At 39.7% G+C, this 14,791-nt stretch overlaps 1 long non-coding RNA gene across 1 annotated transcript in view; it reads left to right on the top strand.

The window, feature by feature from the left end:
• Nucleotides 1-1,742: 1,742 nt before the first annotated feature.
• LOC141147712 (uncharacterized) overlaps nucleotides 1,743-14,791 on the top strand; it is a 223,020-nt gene continuing 209,971 nt past the window's right edge. The window contains exon 1 of the long non-coding RNA XR_012245115.1: nucleotides 1,743-2,210. This is a non-coding gene — a long non-coding RNA (uncharacterized lncRNA). The remainder of the gene's footprint in view (nucleotides 2,211-14,791) is intronic.

Genomic DNA, 14,791 nt, shown 5'->3' on the forward strand with positions numbered 1-14,791 from the left:
TTTTGCTCTGTCCAGCCCGAGACCATCTAGGGGATATGCTGTCTGAGTAATGTATACTGGTATCTCTTCCTGTTTCTTTCTAACCTTTTTGTATCCTAGGAATATTGTATAGCCTGTGTAAGTCCATCGTAACCATTTCTGAGTTTGGCCTAGATTATCTTGGCAGCCTAAAGCCTCACTGTACTTGTGGCATCACTTGAGATATATGATAAATTCTAATTATTCTAACTTTCTTTTCTGTGTAAATAAATGTAATTGTTTATCTTTTTTTCTCTGCTATCGTTCGTTTTTATTCTTATATAGAAAAAGGTTTAATCACTTATATTTGTATCGTTAATCATTTAAGTAAGGTATAAAGATTGCCGAAACAACACATCACTTTGCGATAAGGCCTTTTCAGCCATGGAAAGCTCTAATACCCCACCAGACAGCTCTGATGGCACTACCAACATACTTAGCTTTTGACATACCCAGCTTTGCACTTTCAGCTTTGGCAGGCTAAATGAACCCCTTGCAAACTGGGTTACGCTTAGGGTGGATGGACTGTTTCCACACATTCTCACCATTGCTATTGAACATATCAAAATCAGTATACATTTAAGTATTATTAAACACACCAGCTTGTGTGAGTTGTCTCTGCCTTTTAGCCACTGCAACCTGTGTGCCACTGAGCACATCCCCATTCCTGCTAAAATCCACTCTCTTGGATTTCACTAGGCACATGCAGAGTCCTCGTGTCCATATTAATCCTCAATCTTGCTGCTGATTGGGCATCAACCTGTGCCTTCCCACTGATCAAAGTAGCACACCACAGCAAGTATATTTTCACACACTCTTTTTCCACAACAGCACCTGTCTTATGCAAGTCTTCATTGATCTTACCCAATACTGTAGCAAGTGTTGCAGCCTTCATTTGAGTGTGCTGTGTACTCTCAGCTGTATACACACACCCCACTTGATCATAGGGTTGTTAGAGATTTTGAGTTTAATATTATTTTAACTGATAAAAGTTTCTGAAATATATATAAAATACATATACATGTTATAATGTAATAATGTCAGTTTTGAAGATTACTTGTATTACTTGTATTACAATGTATCTTTGAAAGGAGACATAGAGAAAAGTCATCTTGCTGTGTTTGTATTTCTATTCTGAGTTACTATATCAGTACGTTGGGTGGAGTTATGTTACTTACTATAGACTCAAACCATATATACAAGAGTGAGTGTTACTTTTATGAATGATAGTAATGCCTTTCTTGGAGAAATACTAAATGTAAATAAGGCTTACCTCAGCTCTACATACAGTACAATAATGCCCCATACCTGAATAAGGCTCAGAGAAGAGAAAGAAATTCTGCACTCTGAAAGGACATACCACCTGTCATCTCTCTCTCTTTCCTTCTGAAGCCAATACCACATTTTACCATATGCTCATGTAAGTTTTGTTATCTTTGTTATGATAAAATAAACAACTTTTCTTTAAGTATCCTACAGAGCTGAAGAGTCTACAATTTCAAACATTTTGGTGGAGAATGTGGACCTGGAAAAAGAATATTAATCTTAACTCCGGTCATCGGTCCTGAGGGTGAGGTTTTTTCTCAGTCTGTTTTTCTCACCTCTAGACAAGTTTGCATCTTTGAAAAAAAAAAGACCCAGCCTACGAGGTTGATTGACAAGGCCATCTGGATGGTGTGCTTCAGGCTATTTTAAGATCCAGAAAGGACTTTCTGGTTGTGACAAAGTGCAACATTATGTACGTGAAGATTCTGCCAAGGATAGTCCCTACCAGGACAGCTGGTGAAGGTGAGAAAGTCGTACAGCAATAAACGGGTTGGAGGCCCATGGATAAGGTTTTAAACTGGACTAAACTTCACATTATTTTAAAAAGCCCCCATTGCAAGTACGAATGCAGATGTTCTCTTTGGGTGAGCAAGTTTGAAAGTTGGATTTTCAGGTTTGAAGACTGACGGTCCAAGGACAAAGGCAAAGAAAGAAGAACAGGCAAAAGCTACAGGACACAATTCTCCAAGGAAAAAGGCAAAAGCCACAGGACATTATTCTTCAAAGAACAAAAGATAAAGGACAATATTCTTCCAAGGAAAAGCAAAGAATGAAATAAAAGGCAAAGAATGACAGATAAAGTTAAAGAACATTATTCATCTCTTGTTTTTTTTAAGTGTGCACAGGATTGTCATTCTAAACAAGAGGTGAGTGTGTTTGTTTATATAAGCAGATAACATGGGATGGTTAACATCTGAGGCTTAGAAGTATAAACATATCCCTGTACTATCGGGAATTGATACATTCCATATATATGGAATACAGGCATACAGTGGGGTAATTGATCAGCCAGAGTGTGAAAAAGTTCTTTAATAAGGAAACTAAGTTTAATGCTGCATGTAAAAATGTATGAATACTTAAGCCCTGAACAACAGAAAATGTGTGTTATTACACGTGGTCATTCTAAAACACATAAAAGGGCAGAACAAAGTTTTCAGAAAAATCCATTGATTAAGATTGTGGAAAGAACTATATGTAAATTAGATACATGGAAAAGAACATGGTATTTAGTGTTTAACAAAAATCCTACAGATTTGGTTGTAGGAAATAATAAGTTAAAGATTGAGTATTTTTTACAAAAGATACCAAACTTAGATTTGGTTATTAAATAAAAGGCAGCAGATTGTCCTAATTTGCTAGAGGCTACCCAGCAAATATTAAAATATGAAAGCTTTGTTCAATCTGAAATTTGTAAAAGCCAATTGTTAAAAGTTTTTATAATAAGTATTTCCGGTAAGAGTAAGGACTCTGGTTAGGGGGGAGTTTTTCTCGGGGAATAGGCCAATCGTAGTTCATTACAGGACCCAATCTGTGAGTTTTACAAGATTGTCCTCTAAACAATTTTTTTGTCTTTGCTATAATCAAGAAAGTCATAATTAAAAGCAGTGTACATGATTTTTAGCAGATATACAATTTTAAAAATGTTAAAAAAGTTAAAAACGATAAAAAATGATAAACGAGATTGTCACAGATTGTACAATGAAGGGATACAAAGTGTGGCAGCTATGGCTCAGAGCACACATTTTTGTGGTAACTCTTCCAGATACCTGGAAGAGACTCCGTGGATGAGAAAAAGAAAAAAAACATTTAAAAAGGTATTAGTACTTACTAAAGTAATTGTTTTAAAAATATTTTTTGGGCCTTACTAACTTTTCTCGAGAACTCATTGAGATTTTTGCAGACAAAGGGGGTGATTTACTAAAACGCATGCGCTGCACCAGTTCACACCTTAATTGTAGCGCCGGAAAAGTCATTGAATGAATGTGCAAACCAGCGCACGCAGACGCGCAACAGGATAATAAATATGTAAACTGCAACTGGTGCTAGGGTAACTGGAGTTTTCTCATTGATAATAGTGCACGCACAATACATTTGGTTAGTTTCATCTCATTGGATGTGTCTTGTTAGGCAATTAGTAGGTGTTCTCAGTGAATTAACCCTTTTGATGTTAATCTCATTCCTATTACTTCTAAGATAGCCTGTGAATGTCAGAGTTTTACAATGCCTCATGGGATGTGTTGTTCCACAACAGCTGGAGAGCCGTAGTTTGAAAATTCCTGATCACTCTAGCATGTCTTGAAAAAAGGTGGTTTCTCATGTGCCTTGTATAATGCCCAAGAAATATCAATAGGAAAATACAAGTGGGTCATGGCAAATCTACATTCCAAATTTGGCACTTAAGATGATCATGCACTATGCAATCTGATTGGCCAATCTCTGTACAACTTGATATTTTGGCAAAATAGGTAATGGGAAGAAGCACTTGAACAATTAATTCAAATTATAGGAAATCAAACAGGTTCTTGCACTAAATTTAATTTTTTTAAGATCAGTGTATGGTCACCTTTAAAAATCAAGATTGGAAAATATTAATTTATTGGGTTTAGAAACACTTCTCTGTTCTTTGTAATGTATTGAAAGATTTGGGTAAAAATAGAAAAAAACACATTTCAAAGATATATTAGAACAAATGGAGGGCCGTAGTTTGAAGACCCCTGTGCTAGACCATTATTATGCCTCCAGAATTGGGAGTGTGGCATCTACCCAACCTCTCTCTGCTGGTGGACACAATAACCTACATCTATAGACATATATTTGAGGAGCACAGTGGTGTAGTGGTTAGCACTTTAACCTAGCAGCAAAAAGGGTTGCTGGTTTTAATCCCGCCCATGACACCATCTGCAGAGGGATTAGAAGTCTTGTCAATTTTTGGGTATGTCTGCACCCCTGATAGGGTGAAGGCACCTCCCAAATTTTGCCACTTTCTCCTTCAAATTCATTTACTTCCTGTCACATAGCCAAATAGGAAGTGAGGGTAAAACCCTACCAATGTCTTTCCTTGGGGACACACAGGTCAATCTAAATAGTTTCCCCTTTAGGTAAATTGCACGCTAGCATTTTGCTCTGTACACCCCAAATTATTAGGTATTGTGGACTTTGGGGTTTATTTACTAAAGGCAAATCCACTTTGCACTACAAGTGCACTTGGAAGTGCAGTTGCTGGAGATCCCAGGGGGACATGCAAGGAAAATAAAAAAACAGCATCTTTGCTTCTACATGATTGGATGATAAAATTACCAGTGCTTCCCCTCAGATTTACAGTGAGTACACTTGTATTGCAGAGTGGATATGCCTTTAATAAACCCCAAAATACCTAATAATGTGTACACAACAAAGTTCTAGAGTGCAATTTGCCTAATGGGGACACTAGTTAGATTGACCTGTGCCCTCAAAGAAAGACATTGGTAGGGTTTTACCCTCACTTCCTGTTTGGCTATGTGACAGGAAGTGAAGCCAATTTTCAGAAAAGGAACACAAAGCCCAACCTAAAAAAGACAAGCAGGGGTTCCAACACTCACTTGGTTTCCCTCAAATGCCCACAATTAGAAAAGGATTGTCTGGAGCTCGATTTTAGCTCAGTGCTCTAAATCAGTGGTTCTCAACCCTGTCCTCAAGTAAGCCCAACAGGCCACGATTGCAGGTTTTCCATCATCTTGTCCAGTTGCTTTAAATCACAGTCAATGGCTTTGTATTTTGGGCAGCTATTTAAGCTATGTAAAAGAAGGTGCAGCGCTAGAAATAAAAAATAAAAAATATAATAAACTTCCAGGGACAAGATGCGGAGATGTCAATGAAACTAAAAAACATATAGTCCTTCAGTAAAACATACAGTCCTATGATTCATAAATGAAAAAAAGCACTAATAATGTCCAAGTTATTCAGTGAGTATCCACCACACATGACAGCATGCCGATAAAGTGATTGATGAGTGTGCCCGACACCGATACAATGAGTGGCCTCTCACCTGATGACCGGGACCCTTTAGTTATAGAGGGTCAATAAGGCATTCCCATAAGGATCAAACAACAGAAGATCCTATTTCTGATGTTGACATTCCGTCAGGAGACACTGGGCTGTGGGTGAGGATGGCTCTGGGCTGGGCTGTGGGTGAGGATGGCTCTTACATGGCATATGCAATGTAAAAGGACAAAAATAGTGCTCTCTGTATATTCCAATTTATTAAAATAACTAAAAGATATCACTTACAAAAATGGCACTTCACAAGTGCCAGGACGAACACAGCAAAGATTACAGGGTACTGCCGTGTAGAGACACGGAGTGGAGCATACGCGGTAGCAGCGGGTGACGTCACGCCGTTATGTTCTGGACGTGTTGCGTCCCAGTGGGCGGGGACTTCTTCAGCAGATGACAAGACTACGTGGGCACCCGCGCTATAAGGAGGTGAGTTGCCATAGCGACGGTAAACACTTCATAGAAGAGGAGAATCCGGAAATGTCCCCTGATACAACAAACAGGGCAAACGGAAACTAATCCATGTGTGCTTGTCGCTTATAATTCAACCATATGGGCAAATACAGTGTATAAGTAGCAATAATAAAAAATAAATAAAATATAAAAACATGGACAATTTAATGAAAACCCCACGTTCATAAGAACATATAAAAAAATCGCAAAAATATATAAAAATCGCAAAAATATATTTTAGCATATCATTTTCGAAACGATAATTTCTTATAAATATTTCAATTCGACAATAAATGTCAGAACAGTTATCACATCCGTCAACCGCTGTTATCGACTGCTCCAGAACAAGAATATGAACATTGAAAAATTTCACAAGTGACATGATCAAAAGTATAATTATCGATCAGATATAAAACAGTTTGTGTCGAACTCTACGTTTAACCCTTCAGGGCACATAACTCTTGTCTCATATATCCAATAGGATTCTCTTTTACTTAATTGTCTAATAAAATTCCCCCCCCGCCAGTGCTTAGTAACCCTTTCAATGCCCCAGAATTTCAGACCCTTCGGGTTCTGTTGATGAAAAGCCTTAAAATGCCTGGACACATTGTGGGTCTTAAGGCCTTTCTTAATATTGTTGACATGTTCAGCCAATCTAACATGTAGAGGTTTTGAAGTTCTGCCAACATACTGGAGCCCGCAGCTGCACTCCAGCATATAGACAACTCCAACCGTGTCGCACGTGATTAATTGTCTGATCTCATACTCTTGGTTAGTGGCTGAGGCCAAAATTTTTTTTCTTTTTTTGATGTTCCCTTTGGCGTGCCTGCAGGGGACACACCTACCACAAGCATAGAAACCTCCCAAAAAAGAAAAAAGCTTATCTGATGTGGGGACTGGCGGGTTAAGAACTCCTGGAGCTAGACGGTCCCTTAATGTGGGGGCTTTCTTATAAATAAATTGGGGCCTGTCAGGGAGTACAGGGCCCAAAACTTTATCCTGCTTTAGTATTGCCCAGTTTTTTTGGATAATTCTCTCAAACTTACGGTATTGGACGTTATAATCCAACACCATTTTGAAATTGTGATTATCATTAGTAGGAACCTTAGAGGAACCAGCAATAAGTTCTTTTCTATCTAGTGACATGACTCTAGACACCTCTTCATCAAAGGTAGATCTATTATAACCCTTTTGCTCAAACCTGGAAGATAGGACTTGAGATTGATTCACGAAATCATCTAGGGTAGTACAATTACGGCACAACCTAATGTATTGACCCCTGGGGATGTTGCACAGCCAAGAGCTGTGATGACAACTCCCCAGGGGAATATAAGAGTTGCGATCTGTTGGTTTAAAGTAATTGGTGAGAATAAACTGGTCATGCTTAATACTAATGGATAGATCTAGAAACACAACTTTTTCGGAACTAATGGTCCATGTTAGAGATATGTTCTTTGTATTATTATTGAGTGATTCAATGAAATCATTCAATCTAGATCTTTCACCATTCCAAATAAGGATAAGATCATCAATGAATCTCCTGTAGCATACTAACTCAGGGGGGCGATGGAGGAATACTGCCTCATCCTCCCAGTGGGCCATGAAAATATTAGCCACACTGGGAGCGAAGCGAGCCCCCATAGCTACACCCCTGGTCTGTAAATAAAATTCTCTATTGTACCAAAAATAGTTCCGTGTGAGACAAAAATCTAGACAACTTAAGAGAAACTCCTGATGCCCACCAGAGAGAGAAGATGAGGCCAGAGCCCATTCTACCAAAGCCATAGCATCCTGATAGCCAATAATGGTGTACAGGGAACTTACATCTGCTGTAACTAAAAAAGTAGAAGGGGAACATTTCAAAGTGTCTAGGATTTGGATAATGTGTTTGGTATCCTTCAAAAATGCTGGAGTTTGCATGACTAGAGGCTGTAAAAAGAAATCAATGTATTGTCCTAAACGTGCAGAAACAGAATCGATCCCATTAACAATGGGTCGCCCTGGAGGTCTAACAGCATCTTTGTGCATTTTTGGTAAAAAATAAATGACAGGTGTTCTGCAAAATAAAGGATCCAAATATAAAGCTTTATACACTGTATTTGCCCATATGGTTGAATTATAAACGATAAGCACACATGGATTAGTTTCCGTTTGCCCTGTTTGTTGTATCAGGGGACATTTCCGGATTCTCCTCTTCTATGAAGTGTTTACCGTCGCTATGGCAACTCACCTCCTTATAGCGCGGGTGCCCACGTAGTCTCGTCATCTGCTGAAGAAGTCCCCGCCCACTGGGACGCAACGCGTACAGAACGTAACGGCGTGACATCACCCGCTGCTACCGCGTATGCTCCACTCCATGTCTCTACACGGCGGTACCCTGTAATCTTTGCTGTGTTCGTCCTGGCACTTGTGAAGTGCCATTTTTGTAAGTGATATCTTTTAGTTATTTTAATAAATTGGAATATACAGAGAGCACTATTTTTGTCCTTTTACATTGCATATGCCATGTGAGAGCCATCCTCACCCACAGCCCAGCCCAGAGCCATCCTCACCCACAGCCCAGTGTCTTCTGATGGAATGTCAACATCAGAAATAGGATCTCCTGTTGTTTGACCCTTATGGGAATGCCTTATTGACCCTCTATAACTAAAGGGTCCCGGTCATCAGGTGAGAGGCCACTCATTGTATCGGTGTCTGGCACACTCATCAATCACTTTATCGGCATGCTGTCACGTGTGGTGGATACTCACTGAATAACTTGGACATTATTAGTGCTTTTTTTCATTTATGAATCATAGGACTGTATGTTTTACTGAAGGACTATATGTTTTTTAGTTTCATTGACATCTCCGCATCTTGTCCCTGGAAGTTTATTATATTTTTTATTTTTTATTTCTAGCGCTGCACCTTCTTTTACACATTTTAACTAAGGGATTTGATTGTTTGACCCTGGTGTACAGCTGCTTTGTAGTTTTTTCATACACGCGTGGATTTATTTATTTAATTTAGCTATTTAAGCTAAGATAAACTCCAAAAACATGTCTTGTTGGGGGTACTTGAGGACTGATGCTGAGAGCCATTGCGCTAAAATGGAAAATTAAATACTTACTGCTCTGTAATTTTCCTTTCCTAGCGCATATCCATGGCAGCATACACACAATCCATGCATATGCTACCAAGAAGGCATCAGGAAAGTAGCTTGTAGACAAATCACCCATTTTTTTGTTTTGCCATGCCAATCAGCCTAGTTAAGCTGCAGCTGGGAAATCCGTTGCATGAAAATTAACAAAACACATAAAACATAAAAATTGTCTATACATTTTATTGGTCAATAAAACAGGACTTGGAAAAGAGCAAGGAAAGCAAAAACACATGTATGTTAATTTGAGACACTAACAGAATATGATTTTGAGGTCTGAACATTTTGTAAAGGAAAGTAACAGCACTACACCCACAAATGGACATCTATTAAGGATTTAAACATTAATTTTTCACAACATCTTAAGGAAGATTTTGAAAAATAATGCAGCACAGACAATTAAATCAAAGTGAAACAACTTACAAACAATACACATTGACAACATCAAAAATATTTCTGGGTAAAATATCCCCCCCCCAAAAAAATACAATAAAACAAAGTAAAAAAAACTTGCTCTAAAACACATCTGTTTTGCAAAGACACAAGAAACAAAATACAAATAGGAAATACATGTGTTACAAACTCTTTAAGGATACCCAACTGTACTCTCTTGCTGGCCCCACACACACAATCTTGCCTCTTTGCCGGGCAAGGTAAAGAATGCTATCTGCAAGCTTGATATAACATAGGTTTGTGTGCTAATGAGGCAATCGAAAACACATGCACAGTCCATAAAATGCACAAAATGCAAGTTCACCCAGTGTAGAGACAGAACTTCAAAGTGGGTACACCTGTTAAGGATGTTCTTAAATTACTAAACCAAAAAACACACTCTCTGAGCATGCCCAGAAAGATCCAAGTGCTGTTCACACACAAAAAGAATTTAAAAAAAAAACAAAGTCCCTGAGCATGCCCAGACCAACCCAAATGCAGCTAGCACAAAATAAGTCACACCCCTGTCCAAAATGAAGCACATCATCCAGCATGCTACAAAATTACAGATGGGACAAACAGGGGGGCAAACAAAGAGCCTAACATGGGTAAAAGTTAGACAACAAATACCATTGCAGTCTATGGGAACTGACTTGTTAATTTTGCTAGTCCCCACTTTGCTGGCTTATCGTCTAGTTGTTAAAATGGGTATGGGGGCCCAGGGCCCACCCTAAGGGACATATCAATGTCACCTATTTGGACAACCCCAAAAATGTAAACAAAGAGAAGTGCCTTTAAAAATGCAAAATTGATGAAAAGCTTAGGGGGGGGCTTACTATGCCAGTAAAGTGTTGCATCTGTAGCATGTATCCAAAATGCTGCTTCAAAGATGTCAAAAAATGTACGGCTTTAGAGAAAAGTTACAAATCTACATTGCAGCTGCAAGATTTAAAAAAAAAAAAAAAGAAATAGCCTGCCCCCCCAATACATACAAGGTCATTTTGGTCTGTTAAGGGTTAAAAAGAGAACCCTCATGTGGAAAATCCCACCACAAAGTAAAAAAATATTGTGCTCCTCCCAAACACTATCAAACCTCTAGCCAAACACACAGCAAGCCAGCCCATGAAAGGGGCATGTAGGCTTGGGGGCAGGAGGGGCTTGGGCACACCAAAAGTCAACCACCTTGTTCCCATATTCAGGGGCACAAGGGCCTCTTCCACACGAACCTAGGCTGGGGTTGTGGGGGGCTGCAGGCAGGGGGCTTTACGGAATGTGGAAAGCCCCTTTAAACTAGTGGGTACGAGGTGCTTTGTGGTTGGTATTGGGCTGAGCCCAACATGCCCCAAATTGCAGGCGGCCGGTGAGCATCGCAACCACCGGCCATTCGCATTGGCTCCAGCACCCCCTAGAGCTCTTAAAGCAGCCAACGTACCATAATGGCAATTCGCCCAGGGGTGCCAACCTGCTGCAGTATAACTGCGGTGGCTGGTCCTTAAGTGGTTGAGATGTATGCACTTACTTTGCTTGTTGATTATAGTGCATGGGGGGGGATTTTTTTGAGATTTTGAGTTTAATATTATTTTAAGTGATAAAAGTTTCTGAAATATATAAAAAAGACATAATAATGTTATAATGTAATAATGTCAGTTTTGAAGGTTACTTCAGCATGTCTTTGACAGAGGACATCTTGCTGTGTATGTATTTCTATTCTGAGTTACTATGTCAGTACGTTGGATGGAGTTATGTTACTTACTATAGACTCAAACCATATACACAAAAGTGGGTGTTACTTTTATGAATGGTAGAATTACCATTTTTTGGAGAAATGTTAAATGTAAATAAGGCTTACCTCAGCTTTACATACAGTATAATAATGCACCATAACTGAATACTGCTCAGAGAAGAGAAAAAAATTCTGCGCTCTGAAAGGACATACCACCTGTCATCTCTCTCTCTTCTTCTGAAGCCAATACCACATTTTACCATATGCTCATGTAAGTTTTGTTATCTTTGCTATGTGAAAATAAACAACTTTTCTTGAAGTATCGTACAGAGCTGAAGAGTCTACAATTTCTAACAAGGGTGACATTGCAACCAGTCCAGAACCTGGAGCAAGTAAAGATCCCATGCCCCACTTGACCACACTCCAACCACAGTGCTGGAAGTTGAGCCTCAACTCCTTGACAGCTCCTTGGACCTCAGACATCCCAGCTAGCTTCCCTTGATGTGTCTGGGTTCATGTTGCCGGGGACAACATCCTTCACTTCTACTTTAACTGGGTTTGACATGACCAGTTTGCACCAGTCTACAGCTAATTCACACACTGCCGGATTCTTTGGCCTGGCTGGGGCTTGCCCAGGTGGCAAAATACCCACTAACCATATTATTCAGTCCCTTGTCTCAGCTAGACATGCGCAGAATGAAAAAAATGTTTTGTTTCAGATGGATTTAAGTTAAAAATTTCATTTAGTTACATTCATTATGTTAAAATGATTTGTGTTCTTAATTTGTTTAGTTTTTGTTTAGTTTTTTCCTTTTTGATTCAAATTCAATTCAAATCAAATATTTGAAAATGGGTTAGGTACCACTCGTCCAAAGACTGTTTAAATATTTGTGATTTTATCAGATAAAAATATGTTTCCACAACATGAAAGCATAAGTACCATTAAAATATAGGAAAGTTATCATCATCATAATGTATTAAACCTGTTAAACTACAAGAGTATCAACATGGGCTGGACCTCAAACACCTTGATGATATTCATTAAATACCACTAAATTCTTCTATTGTAAATTATGGCAGCAACGTTATGCATTGTATAAAAATGTAATTACTATTATTAACATGAAGCTTGCATGATCGCAGATACTATCTTTTTGTATCTTTTTGTATACCTTAGGTCACAAATGCATAACAATTAAGTTGAGTATAGTCATTACAAGCATGTTATGCCTTCACTTGTGCACACCATCCACTGCTGCCAGAATAGGGTTGGGAGGGAAACAAGGAGTGTTAACTATATGCGTTTACTATACATATACAATGCCATTTAAGAAGTAAAATATTTAGATTCCTAATTTATATTTGGTACAATTTAGGCACAGTAGCTCCATTCCACAGCATTTAAAGGCAGCTCACCTTCTCATCATCAAGTAATGTAATCCATAAAAATAAAGGTAAGTTAGTGCAAGAGTTAAGATGAGCATCAGTGGTGGCTGGTGCTCAAAATTTTTGTGGGGGGGCACAAGCAAACTCAAAAAACCCCCACCACTGTGCCATCAAATGCAGCCACTGTGCATCAAATACAGCCACTGTGCCCATAAAACACTGCCACTGTGCCATCAGATGCAGCCACTGTGCCATCAAATGCAGCCACTGTGCCCATCAATTACCACCACTGTGCCATCAAACACAGCCACTGTGCCATCAAATGCAGCCACTGTGCCCCATTAAATGCAGCCACTGTGCCCATCAATTACCGCCACTGTGCCAGCAAATGCAGCCAATGTGCCAGCAAATGCAGCCACTGTGCCCCATAAAATGCATCCACTGTGCCCCATACAATACAGCCACTGTGCCCATCAATTGCCGCCACTGTGCCCATAAATTGCTGCCACTGTGCCCATCAAACGCAGCCACCGTGCCCATCAATTGCTCCCACTGTGCCCATCAATTGCTGCCACTGTGCCCATCAATTGCTCCCACTGTGCCCATAAATTGCTGCCACTGTACCCATCAATTGCCGCCACTGTGCCCCATCAAACGCAGCCACTGTGCCATATCAAATGCTACCAGTGTGCCCCCCGCCGGCCTGCTGTCTGCACTTACCTGTCTCGGTGGGACAGCTCCTCGATGTCTTCTCCCATCCTCTCCACCTATCCTCTGCTATGATTGGATGCCTGGCATCCAATCAGAGCCCCTGACGTTTCAGCCAATCAGGTGACAGGTAACAGATCTGAGCACCTGATTTGCTGAGAGGTGGTTTAGTGTTAGGAAAGTGAATATTCATTCGTCCATCATGGCGCTCGCAGGTCACCTTTTTTGATGCCTGTTAGAGCCTATGGCTCTAATCAGGTGCTTCAAAACCATCCCCCGCCACTGTAATTCAGGCGTCCTGCGCCCGAAAAGGGGCTTGGGCTCCTGAATAGGGGGTGGCAGTGGCGGCCATAGATAGATTCATGCAATGTATGAATCTATCTATTGGTGCTAGAGGGGGTGGCTGGAGAGAGGGGGCGGTGCCCGTGCGCCCTTAATGCATGGGCCGCCATTGATGTGCATACAAAGTGCAGTAATAGTAACTCTAACCCATGCCAAATCATTACATTTCTTTTTTAGAAGAGATAGATTAGTGGAAGGTTATTTCAAGTTGATTAATATGAATAAGAATAATTTTAATTTGTATATCATAACTGGTTCTTGCCATATGCAGATATGTTCTCAAAAACAGGTTTTTTGGTGATTATACATAAGCTGAGGAAGCCCTGTCAGCTATCATTGTCTCCTCCCCTGTGGCAAAAAGGAACAAAGTTTTTTTTTTTTTTGACAGAGCTAAAAATGTCACATTTGACCCAAATTTACGAAATTTGGTCCTAATTGTGTGTGACCATATCTATGGAATGGTAAGTCTACCCTGTAACAAATTTGGTCATCACTAATGGGGCCTACACATTTTATGATAATTGGAAGGAAAATTCTGTATTCAAAACAATCAAAAGATTTTCATATAGCCCGTACACAAATTGTAAGAGCCAATTCAGACCTTCCAAAAGAAAATTACTGATAAGAACTTACGATTTTCATAAAATATGTACTGGTTTCATGTAATAAAACATCACATGAGAAATTGCGTAGTGCTGCGGCTAAGTGACAGCGCTGTATCGGGCACCTCGTCCCTGAATTAGTGTATATAGAACAACAGGTATTTGTTGGGATTATATGGTGCCAGAAAGTAGAGAAGAAACAATTCAAAATATAAAACTTACATAGTTTATTTAAAACATGGTAAGAATGGGACCAATAAATGCACATGCTAGTTACATGGTCACATGGTAAGTGGATGGTCGTAGTGTATCAGATCAGTGTCTGATCCCAACATGTTTCGCCAGGATTGGCTTCTTCAGGAATTTTAGAGATCACTACTAGTTAACAGACCAAGCAGCCACCAAGGAGCACCAGCCCGATCGTCTGCACCATTAAGGGAGGAGGGCGTTGTGAGGCCACAGGAGACACATATAGACCAGGATTGTGTATAAATTACTTAAGGTTAAACTGGGGGTGCCTAAAATAACACCATCAACCAGCAACAGAGTTGGAAAAACTGATGTGGCAAAAAGACACTATCCAAGTCACCATCCAACCTCACATGAGAAATATTGCGCATGGTTGCAAAA

The sequence above is a fragment of the Aquarana catesbeiana genome, linkage group LG06 (genome assembly GCF_042186555.1).
Source record: "Aquarana catesbeiana isolate 2022-GZ linkage group LG06, ASM4218655v1, whole genome shotgun sequence".
Classification (NCBI taxonomy): Eukaryota; Metazoa; Chordata; class Amphibia; order Anura; family Ranidae; genus Aquarana; species Aquarana catesbeiana.